This window comes from Salvelinus alpinus, chromosome 2 (assembly GCF_045679555.1).
Source record: "Salvelinus alpinus chromosome 2, SLU_Salpinus.1, whole genome shotgun sequence".
NCBI lineage: Eukaryota > Metazoa > Chordata > Actinopteri > Salmoniformes > Salmonidae > Salvelinus > Salvelinus alpinus.
The window spans coordinates 33,950,595-33,962,743 of NC_092087.1; the positions used below are offsets into that span (position 1 = coordinate 33,950,595).

Here is a 12,149-nt window from a genome sequence, read left to right on the forward strand (position 1 = left end):
CCCAAACCATCTCAATTGGGTTGAGGTTGGATGATTGTGGAGGCCAGGTCATCTGAAGCAGCACTCCACCAATCTCCTTCTTGGTCAAATAGCCCTTACAAATAGCCCATCATGACAGACCTTCACACCATCACACCTCCTCCTCCATGCTTCATGGTGGGAACCACGAACGCAGAGATCATCCGTTCACCTACTCTGCATCTCACAAAGACACGGCGGTTGTAACCAAAAATCTCAAATTTGGACTCATCAGACCAAAGGACAGATTTCCACTGGTCTAATGTCCATTGCTCGTGTTTCTTGGCCCAAGCAAGACTCTTCTTCTTATTGGTGTCCTTTAGTAGAGTTTTTTATTCAGCAATTCGACCATGAAGGCCTGATTCACACAGTCTCCTCTGAACAATTGATGTTGAGATGTCTGTTACTTGAACTCTGTGAAGCATTTATTTAGTCTGCAATCTGAGGTGCAGTTAACTCTAATGAACTTATCCTCTGCAGCAGAAGTATCTCTGGATACCACCCCTACCCTGTCACAACACAACTGATTTGCTTAAATGCATTAAGAAGGAAAAAAATTCCACAGATTAACTTTTAACAAGGCACACCTGTTAATTGAAACACATTCCAGGTGACTACCTTATGAAGCTGGTTGAGAGAAGGCCAAGAGTGTGCAAAGCTGTCATCAAGGCAAAGGGTGGCTACTTTGAAGAATCTCAAATCTAAAATATATTTTGATTTGTTTAACACTTTTTGGGTTTCTACATGATTCCATATCTGTTATTTCATAGTTTTGATGTCTTCACTATTACGCTACAATTTAGAAAATAGTAAAAATAAAGAAGAGCCCAAGAATGAGTAGGTGTGTCCTAACTTTTGACTGGGACTCTATATACAGTTCATTCGGAAAGTATTCAAACCCCTTTACTTTTTCCACATTTTGTTAAGTTACGTTTACAGCCTTCCTCTAAAATTGACACACAATACACCATAATGGCAAAGCAAAAACAGGTTTCTTTACATTTTTGCAAAAAAATAAATATATACAGTATATCACATTTACGTAAGTATTCAGACCCTTTACTCAGTACTTTGTTGAAGCACCTTTGGCAGATTACAGCCTCGAGTCTACTTGGGTATGACGCTACAAGCTTCGCACACCTGTATTTGCGGAGTTTCTCCCATTTTCTCTGCAGATCTGCTCAAGCTCTGTCAGGTTGGATGGGGAGCATCGCTGCACAGCAATATTCAGGTCCCTCCAGAGATGTTTGATCGGGTTCAAGTCCAGGCTCTGGCTGGGCCACTCAAGGACATTCAGAGTCGTTGCCCTGTTGGAAGGTGAACTTTCGCCCCAGTCCTGAAAGCTCTGGAGCAGGTTTTCAACAATGATCTCTCTGTACTTTGCTTTGATCATCTTTCCCTCGATCCTGACTAGTTTCCCAGACCCTGCCGCTGAAAGACATCCCCACAGCATGATGCTGCCACCACCATGCTTCACCGTACGGATGGTGCCAGGTTTCCTCCAGGCGTGACGCTTGGTAATCAGGCCCTTTGGCATATTCCAAGCACGCTATCATGTGCCTTTTACTGAGGAGTGGCATCTGTCTGGCTCTCCCATCTCCACAGAGGAACTCTGGAGCTCTGTCAGAGTTACCATCAGGTACTTGGTCATCTCCTTGACTAAGGCCCTTCTCCCCCGATTGCTTAGTCTAGGAAGAGTCTTGGTGGTGCCAAACTTCTTCCATTTAAGAATGATAGAGGCCAGTGTGTTCTTGGGAACCTTCAATGCTGCAGAAATGTTTTGGTACTCTTTCCCACATCTCTGCATTGACACAATCCTGTCTCGGAGCTCTACGGACATTTACTACAACCTCGTGTTTTAGTTTTTGCTCTGACATGCACCGTCTTCCTTATATAGACAGGTGTCTGCCTTTCCAAATCATGTTCAATCAATTTAATTTACCACAGCTGGACTCCAATCAAGTTGTAGAAGCATCTCAAGGATGATCAACGTTAACAGGATGTACCTGATCTCAATTTCGAGTCTCATAGCAAAGGGTCTGAATACTTATGTAAATAAGATATTTCATTTTTTTCAATTTGTCATTATGTGATATTGAGTGTAGATTGAATCCAATTTTAGAATAAGACTGTAACGTAACAAAATGTGGGAAAAGTCAAGGGGTCTGTATACTTTCCGAAGGCACTGTATGCCTTTTTTTTGTAATGCTTTATTTGGTTACCCTTTCCAAGGGACCTAAAAATATAATAGTGAAAGATTTCGTTTTTCATATTTACATAAATTGTCAGGCAATTCCGACAGCTCCTCTCAGACTGAACTGCATTTTCAGTCCTCTCGCTCTCTCTCTGTGTGTGTGTGTGTGTGTGTGTGTGTGTGTGTGTGTGTGTGTGTGTGTGTGTGTGTGTGTGTGTGTGTGTGTGTGTGTGTGTGTGTGTGTGTGTGTGTGTGTGTGTGTGTGTGTGTGTGTGTGCGTGTGCGTGTGTGTGTCACAGCGGCTGGCAGCTCTTGTAATTTGTCACTTTTCCCTCTTAAGCAGACAACAATTATTGGCTCCTTCAGACACTGAGGGATTGTAGGATTGTTTGGGGCCTCTTTGACTCTCCTGTCAGCACAATCTCATCCCTGTCACTCAGAGAGAGAGAGAGAGAGAGAGAGAGAGAGAGAGAGAGAGAGAGAGAGAGAGAGAGAGAGAGAGAGAGAGAGAGAGGGTAAAGCAGCCAGAACGCTCAAGATCCAAAATTAAATGCAACGTCTGTCCAGGTAACCAGGACGTTGGGAGATTACTTTAAAACCAGCCACTAGGGGCAACGGTGAGCGCTAAACCACAAGCTCCGGCTCCTTGGGTCTCTTGTTTTTTTTTTTTTTACGCTATCCCAAACCTTAACCGTTTTGGAATTAATGCCTAAACTTAACAGTCAAGTTGTTTCTGTTGTAAACGTAACCATATCTCAAACTAAACTGTTGAAACTTCTACATTTGACATTTTGGAGAAACGTAGACAAACGTTGGAATCTGAAGTCAAATTGGTAAAACCGTGAGATCTTGTAGGGTAGAGAGGGAGAAAGAGAGGGAGAGAGCGAGGGTGTGGTGGAAAGAAAAGGGAAAGAGAAAGGAGAGAAAGAGGGAGACAGTATGACACTTGGCCACATATTGTGATCATTATCTGTCAATGTGCCTCTGTAGAAAATATCACAGAAAGGCCCTGCGAGTCAACAACGAGAATTTAATATGCATTTATTATTTATTAAATTCATCAAACAAAGAGGATCGAATACCCCTGGAGGGGGCCTTTCATATTGCCTGTCCTTTCACTGGCCTGTCAACATTTCCCTCCCTCCCTTTGTGTCTCTTTCTTTTTCTCTCTCTCTCTCACGCACACTCACACATGCACAAAAGCACACACACACACGCTCACACATTCAAGTCAGTCAGACAGCAGGCAAAGAGCTGTGTGTGCCCTGCTCTGACAGGGAGTCAAGGTGGAGCACCTGAAGCACCTCTGGGTCCCTGGGGTCCTTCCAGAGGGGAACACCTGACAGTCAGCTGGGAGTGGGACATCAGAGGGGCACTACTGTTGTATAAGTAGTCGCTTGATACTTGACAGAAAGGATCGAACGGACAAATGTGGCAATATCTTCAGGTCTGATGAACAATAGAACTCTATTTGTATATTTTTTGGATAAATTGGACTTTAAATTGTACTTGGTCTCAGAGGAAAGTGTATTATATTTTACAAAACTTCATGCCACTCCATTTGGTATGATATGTTACTTTACATTAGGATACATTACATTGGCCTACCAATGTAATAGCGGTCGTACAATACGAATTGTAGGACGTATAGTATCCTATACGTCCTACAATGTCTTGATTGCAATTTACCCATTTAGTATGATATGCTACGTTTGACTGCTTTAGTATGATATGTTACATTCGATTGCTGAAGTATGATATGCTATGTTGTTAATTAGCTAAAATGCTAAAGTTGTCCATGATGAGATTCAAACACTCAACCTTAGGGTTGCTAGACATTCACATTATACGCCCACCCATCCACAACCAACCAGCCTCCTTTTATTTTTTACCTTAAGTGACCTACTGTCCATACCTAATGTAACGCATCATACTAATTTGAGTGTCCCGGATTTACGTGTACTATGTAAAGTCTGTTCAATGTAATGTAACGTATCGTAAAGTAACATATCATACTAAATGGAGTGACACAGATTTCTGTTAAATATAATGTTTTGCTGTGAGACCAGACTGGGAAGCTAGTTCGATCTGTTATGATCTTCACTTTACCCTAAAATCTAAATGAGGACATTAGATAAATGGCTGATATAATCATGGTTGTCGTATTTCCAGTGCCTAAACCTGATCATTAAAATGAGGTAATAGATAGAACGAAAGATAATTAGGTGAGAACTTCATTACTCTCTGGCTCAGGTCCACTTGAGTGTATCATATAGTTATAATCACTGTCAAAATTAACTGGAGGGGGAATGCAGAGTTGAGATGATACGAGCCCAAATTGAAAAAAATCTCCTGAGAAATGGAATATGAACTTGTCAAATTAGATGTGTCCTTCTGTGAGCGTGTAAACAACTGGTGATCATCAGCAGTGCTTCTGTTTTGAGTTAGCTGACACATGGCCACGTAAACTCCCACACACACAGTGATACCCTCGGGGCAGGAAATCACTCTCTAATGCACATGGAGGGGAGTACACACACACACACACACACACACACACACATACACATACAGTATGATCTCATTATCTCAAGTAGCTGTCAACATCTCCTTGGAGAGAGTCTTTCATCACCATACAAACTGTGTTCCGCCTCCATGTGAACTCCCAGGAAGGAAATTATTATTTCATCAATTAATTGTCATTATTTAATCATAAACCTATCAAATACCATTAGTTCGGTTGGAATTATTCAACTCTCAACTCTAAACTCACTCATGCAAACCCACAGCCAAACAAACACACCCTCTCACCCTCTCTCAAATACACTCTCAAATACACACACGCACACGGACACGTATCACAGACATGCCAATAGCAATTTGTGCAGGTCCCCCATTAGACAGACTGGGTTGTGCAAAACAAAACAACAAGAAAACTAAAACAGCAACAACAACAATCACCATTCTCACTGATAACCACAGCAGCTGCTAGCAGCGAGAGGAGAGAAGGGGGCATTGGGAGGGTGTGTGTCTGTGTGTTTGTGCTTGTGTGTGTCATAGTTGGGAATGTTGTTATTTTGCCAGGACTAATTAGCCGTCTTTGTTTGTTAGTCTGGTCCTCATTGTTAGAAGTGTGACGCTTATTTTATGGCCAACATTTTAAACTGGGATGAGGAGATTAAAAGATTCTCACTGCTGGGCCATTGTGACATAGGCGGTGTGAGTGAGGAGGAGAAGAGAGGGAGAGGGAGAGAGAGAGGGAGAGAGAGAGAGAGAGAGAGAGAGAGAGAGAGAGAGAGAGAGAGAGAGAGAGAGAGAGAGAGAGAGAGAGAGAGAGAGAGAGAGAGAGAGAGAGAGAGAGAGAGAGAGAGAGAGAGAGAGAGGGAGAGGGAGAGAGAGAGAGAGAGAGAGAGAGAGAGAGGGAGAGAGAGAGAGAGAGAGAGAGGGAGAGAGAGAGAGAGAGGGAGAGAGAGAGGGAGAGGGAGAGAGGGAGCGAGGGAGAGAGAGAGGGAGGGAGAGGGAGCGAGGGAGAGAGAGAGGGAGGGAGAGAGCAGCAATAACAGAATTAATCATAACTGGACCAGAGGAGGCAACGTCGTGTCACTTAAACTTCCCCCCAATTTCCATTCTGATTGGTCAGGCACGTATCTCCACAGCAGGTACGGACAGCTATAGGCTTTCAGATCATGGCACAAAGCAACAGGGCTTACTCAGTGCGCAGACACACACACACACACAAAGCCCCGTTGTTCTCTGATAGTGAAGTCCATGTTATTAATGTTTAATACTCTGTCGGTCTAGGTCTCTGTCTGTCTGCATTCAATATATCTCGTATTAAAGGATGGGCATGCACACACACTGGTTATAAAGAGTGGTTGGTAGTGGGTCAATTATTAATGGAGTGTGTGCCACCTCTGGCCTAAACAATACTGCCCACCCAAGTCCAGCCCTGAATCTAACAGCTATTAAAGATGGCAGTACAAAAACATGATACAAGACATCACTGAGGCACTGCCAGCCAGCCTGGGTCTAGGGGGAGTTAGAGAACTTTATGAAATGATTTCCTGCCCTGACTTTACTGTGTTGAGTTAAACTGATGGGAGCACAGGAGCTGTCTCCTCTTTCAGACCCCTGCCTGCTGAAATGGCCTTTGTGAGCGTGTGCTGAAATGTGATCGATGGAGCTGTATTTGTATCACACTTGGAGGGCAGGGGACAAGTGAGTCACCCACTATCATCACAGAAATAGAGGGTGACATTTTGACAGTCACTGTCACTATATCACCTTGAATATTCTCTGTAGCTCTATTTCAAAACAAAGTTGGGTTGCAACAGGTACACATTGCCCTTTATGGACATTGAAAGATGTATTGAGTGGAAATAATGATTTCAAACCTGCATGAATAATTACGTTGACCAAGGATGCCGTGTATTAAGAGGTTTTGACATACAGTCGGAAGTTTATACACCTTAGCCAAATACATTTAAACTCAGTTTTTCACAATTCCTGACATTTAAGCCTAGTAACAATACCCTGTCTTAGGTCAGTTAGGATCACCACTTTATTTTAAGAATGTGAAATGTCAGAATAATAGTAGAAAGAAAGATTTATTTCAGCTTTAATTTCTTTCATCACATTCCCAGAGGGTCAGAAGTTTACATACACTCAATTCGTATTTGGTAGCATTGCCTTTAAATTGTTTAACTTGGGTCAAACGTTTCGGGTAGCCTTCCACAAGCTTCCCACAATAAGTTGGGTGAATTCTGGCCCATTCCTCCTGACAGAACTGGTGTAACTGAGTCAGCTTTGTAGGCCTCCTTGATCGCACACGCTTTTTCAGTTCGGCGCACAAATTTTCTATATGATTGAGGTCAGGGCTTTCTGATGGCCACTCCAATACCTTGACTTTGGTGTCCTTAAGCCATTTTGCCACAACTTTGGAAGTATGCTTAGGGTCTTTGTCCATTTGGAAGACCCATTTGCGACCAAGCTTTCACTTCCTGACTGATGTCTTGAGATGTTGCTTCAATATATCCACATAATTGTCCTACCTCATGATGCCATCTATTTTGTGAAGTGCACCAGTCCCTCCTGCAGCAGAGCACCCCCACAACATGATGCTGCCACCCCCGTGCTTCACAGTTGGGATGGTGTTCTTCGGCTTGCAAGCCTCCCCCTTTTTCCTCCAAACATAACGATGGTCATTATGGCCAAACAGTTCTATTTTTGTTTCATCAGACCAGAAGGCATTTCTCCAAAAAGTCCGATCTTTGTTCCCATGTGCCGTTGCAAACTGTAGTCTGGCTTTTTTATGGCGATTTTGGAGCAGTGGCTTCTTCCTTGCTGAGTGGTCTTTAAGGTTATGTCGATATAGGATTTGTTTTACTGTGGATATAGATACTTTTGTACCTGTTTCCTCCAGCACATTCACAGGGTCCTTTTCTGTTGTTCTGGGATTGATTTGCACTTTTCGCACCAAAGTACGTTCATCTCTAGGATACAGAACGCTTCTCCTTCCTGAGCGGTATGACGGCTGCGTGGTCCCATGGTGTTTATACTTGCGTACTATTGTTTGTACAGATGAATGTGGTACCTTCAGGCATTTGGAAATTGCTCCCAAGGATGAACCAGACTTGTGGAGGTCTACAATTCTTTCTGAGGTCTTGGCTGATTGCTTTTGATTTTCCCATGATGTCAAGCAAATAGGCACTGAGTTTGAAGGTAGGCCTTGAAATACATCCACAGGTACACCTCCAATTGACTCAAATGATGTCAATTAGTCTATCAGAAGCTTCTAAAGCCATGACATAATTTTCTGGAATTTTCCAAGCTGTTTAAAGGCACAGTCAACTCAGTGTTTGTAAACTTCTGACCCACTGGAATTGTGATACAGTGAATTATAAGTTAAATAATCTGTCTGTAAACAATTGCTGGAAAAATGACTAGTGTCATGCACAAAGTAGATGTCCTAACCGACTTGTCAAAACTATAGTTTGTTAACAAGAAATGAGTGGAGTGGTTGAAAAACGAGTTTTAATGACTCCAACCTAAGTGTATATAAACTTCCGACTTCAACTGTACATGGTTGTGCTGTACAGCATCCACTCCTGTACTACGCTCACTTTTGAGGCTGTCAAACTGATATACGGGGAGTAGCTGTGTACAATAGATAGATAATAGCTAGACAATGCGACACAGCATCCATTTCACCCTGAATTTCTATTTAGACTGGACTGCTCTGGACTCAGAGACTGTTTATCAAAGACTGTCATGTTGAATGAATATGACTTAATATATAGAATATATGTTTTTATGCTCAGTAGAGGCAGCTGTGACACGTACATGCTTCTTGTCTTTGTTTCATCTCTCACAGCCCACTTAGTCCTTTTGAATTAAATAAATAATCAAAAACACTTGATTAATTTCCTCTCTGATGCTTCACAGCGAGTCATGAAACAGACTCAAAAGAGGAGACAAAGGCTCCTCTCTCACTTTTTCTCTCTCTCTCCCTCTCTTATTTGCCTGCTGTGTGCCTCAGGCATTAGTCTACTCTCTCTCCCTACATTTCTTTGAAAGTCTCCTTTTGTTTGTGAGGTATTGAAACTAGCCAGTTTCTCTCTCTCTCTTTCCGCCTCATCCTCCTCTTCCTTGTGCACCTCTCTCGCTCCTTTCTTTCTGACTGTCCTCACCTCTCTCTTTGTATCACTCTCTCGCTCTTCTACCCCTTTCTCTCTTTCTTCCTCTCCTGTTACCCCTCTCCCATCTCTCTCTCCACTCTGTTCCATCAGACACGGTTGAATGGTGACAGCCATTCAATCGGATAATTAACACCAGTTTAATGCTCATTACCCACCATGCATTGGTCTAGTTTGATTTGTAATTACGAGGCGTTTTCAAAGGAAAACACGTTTAGATCTGTGTAGCACTCTTTTTCTGATGACTTTATCAATGCCATTGATTTAAACCTACTGGGAAAGCAGGAGTTATCGGATGGGTTATTATCAGCAATTACTGTAGCCTACTCTCCTGGCCTGTGCATCAGATTATGTCTATACATTTTCTTACTCTTTGAAAATTGTGTTGCCATTTAAAGAAAAAGGTTTCTCTCTTTCCTCCTTTTTCTAAGTTGTTGGTTTTATTGTGTTTCTGTTTATTATACTTAGGACATTTAATTAGCTGGGAAAGTGAATCTACAGATATATTCTGGTCATATTTCAGCCTCTGGGATAAACAAATATTTTCCACTTGGACAATTTCAGATGTGTCATTTCTCTTCAGGGGAATGCAAAGCTCTTGGTGAAATGAAGTCATGCTCTGATGTCAGAGTACTGCTGCCACGATTGCTTCTAACACCAGCGTATAGTATACGTTATTAATGGACTGTTTTAATAGTGTTGGTTTTGTTTTCCACCCAGAATGCAATTTTATCACCTGCATGTTCAGTATATACTGTAATTCTACCTGATCTAATGTTCATTCCAAAATGATAAAGCATTTCAATAATGATAAAATTGACAAAGATTATTTTCTTTTTTACCTTTATTTAACTAGGAAAGTCAGATAAGAACAAATTCTTATTTACAATGACAGTCTAGGAACAGTGTGTTAACTGCCTTGTTCAGGGGCAGAATGCCAGATATTACTACCTTGTCAGCTCAGGGATTCGATCTAGCAACCTTTCGGTTACCTGCCCAACGCTCTAACCACTAGGCTACCTGCCGCCCCAGTTCAATTAGACACCCAATTTATTTTTTATGGTCCAGTCTACCTTCAAATATAATATCTTCAGAATGTTTTTGTGCTGTCGCCTGTTATATTAATGTATGAGTGAAATGGTTGTGTTTTATTGAAATGATCACAGCTTCTTTGTCCTTTACTGACCCCCATTGAGGGAAAACAATCCCATCCATCCATTCTCTATCACTCCTCAACAATCCATCCATCCCTCCATCCATTCCGCTGTCCACAGTCATTTGGCTCTGAGCAGTACCTAGACCGATTCAGTCATTTGGCTCTGAGCAGTACCTAGACCGATTCAGTCATTTGGCTCTGAGCAGTACCTAGACCGATTCAGTCATTTGGCTCTGAGCAGTACCTAGACCGATTCAGTCATTTGGCTCTGAGCAGTACCTAGACCGATTCAGTCATTTGGCTCTGAGCAGTACCTAGACCGATTCAGTCATTTGGCTCTGAGCAGTACCTAGACCGATTCAGTCATTGAATCAATAAGGCTTATCTAAATTGAAAGTGGGACATCTCATTTGAGACTATGTCTGTATTTAAAATGATTCTCCATTCTATATAGTGCAATACAGTACTTGTGGCCAGAGCCGTAGAGGGTGCAGTGTATCATTCTAAAGCCTCAAGCATGGGGTCAGATTAGTAACTCAGAGAGTGGGACACAGGCCTCATCTAGGAGTTTGGAGAGATTCACACCAGACACCAGTGGCCCATTTCCACATGACTTTACTGACACAATCATCCATCACTCCTACCAGCATGGCAGTCTTACCTGCTTATTAGTTACCGCTGTTTGGTCCCAGAAGAGAACTCGAAAGCGTGCATGTACATGTGCCTGGCTAAATTGCTTGAGTTTGGCCACACCAGCTTTTGACTAACTCAATGTTGTTTAAAGCTATGTACAGTATGTCAGTAAGCACTATATGACCTTTTGCCAGAAGACCAGGTGGCACTAAAGACTCTCCTCCAGTCCCGTTCCCCCTCAAGTCTCCTCAAGTCTGTGATTTGCTTTCCCAACTCCTCTTTCTATACCGTGTTGTTTATTTACCCACTTATACTGAGAATAAATCAAGGTCAGCACACAAAGCCAGCACACAGCCATTAAGATTCATTGTAATGCAAATACTCCTGCATCGGCAGCACTGGGCTGACAGGCTCTGACGTGCCAAACAATACACACACACAATACACACACACACACACACACACACACACACACACACACACACACACACACACACACACACACACACACACACACACACACACACACACACACACACACACACACACACACACACACACACACACACACACACACACACAGTGCGCTGTCTCTAGTCTCTCCATTCTCGTTCTCCCTCTCTTTCTCTTCTCTCTCTCATTTCCTCACTTTATTCAGAGTGCCAGACCAATGTGAGTCAGGTTTGAAAGGTCATCAGGGGTCATCCACACCAACCCTCCTTTCAATTGTCCTTTATCTGTGTGTGTGTGTTACCAAGTTTATAATTTTACTTGTTGCATTATTTGTGTGTGTGTGTGTGTGTGTGTTCTTGGGTGCATGTGCTGTGTGTCATGTGTATAGCATTATCGTTATTGCTAACTGTGTATGCATGTGTGTGTGTGTGTGTGTGTGTGTGTGTGTGTGTGTGTGTGTGTGTGTGTGTGTGTGTGTGTGTGTGTGTGTGTGTGTGTGTGTGTGTGTGTGTGTGTGTGTGTGTGTGTGTGTGTGTGTGTGTGTGTGTGTGTGTGTGTGTTGCTGAGTGTGTTAGCTGGTAAATCTGTCAGAGACTTCAAAGTGTCAGCAGCCTCCCTCCTTGATGAGCGAGCTGTTCCGATGTTTATCCTGACCTGCTTTTCAACTCAGGAGCTTCACAAAAAACATCAAGGGATGGTGGGATTAACGGGATAAAAGGGAGGAGAGAAAGCAGTCTGGGATAAATATTGCAAATAGAAGTAGTTTCTGGTTCCTTGGGGGACACTGACGGTGAAAGAGAGGTGCGATATCAGCCCCTGCCTTTTAATCTGGTTGTGATCCAGACAGTGTGTGTGTGTGTGTGTGTGTGTGTGTGTGTGTGTGTGTGTGTGTGTGTGTGTGTGTGTGTGTGTGTGTGTGTGTGTGTGTGTCTCTCTGTGTGTGTGTGTGTGTGTGTGTGTGTGTGTGTGTGTGTGTGTGTGTGTGTGTGTGTGTGTGTGT

The 12,149-nt window shown here is 42.8% G+C and overlaps 1 protein-coding gene across 1 annotated transcript in view; it reads left to right on the forward strand.

Annotated features, from left to right (window-relative positions):
- Positions 1–12,149, forward strand: part of epha8 (eph receptor A8) — a 92,207-nt gene that overhangs the window by 68,199 nt on the left and 11,859 nt on the right. The gene's annotated exons all lie outside the window — the stretch shown is intronic.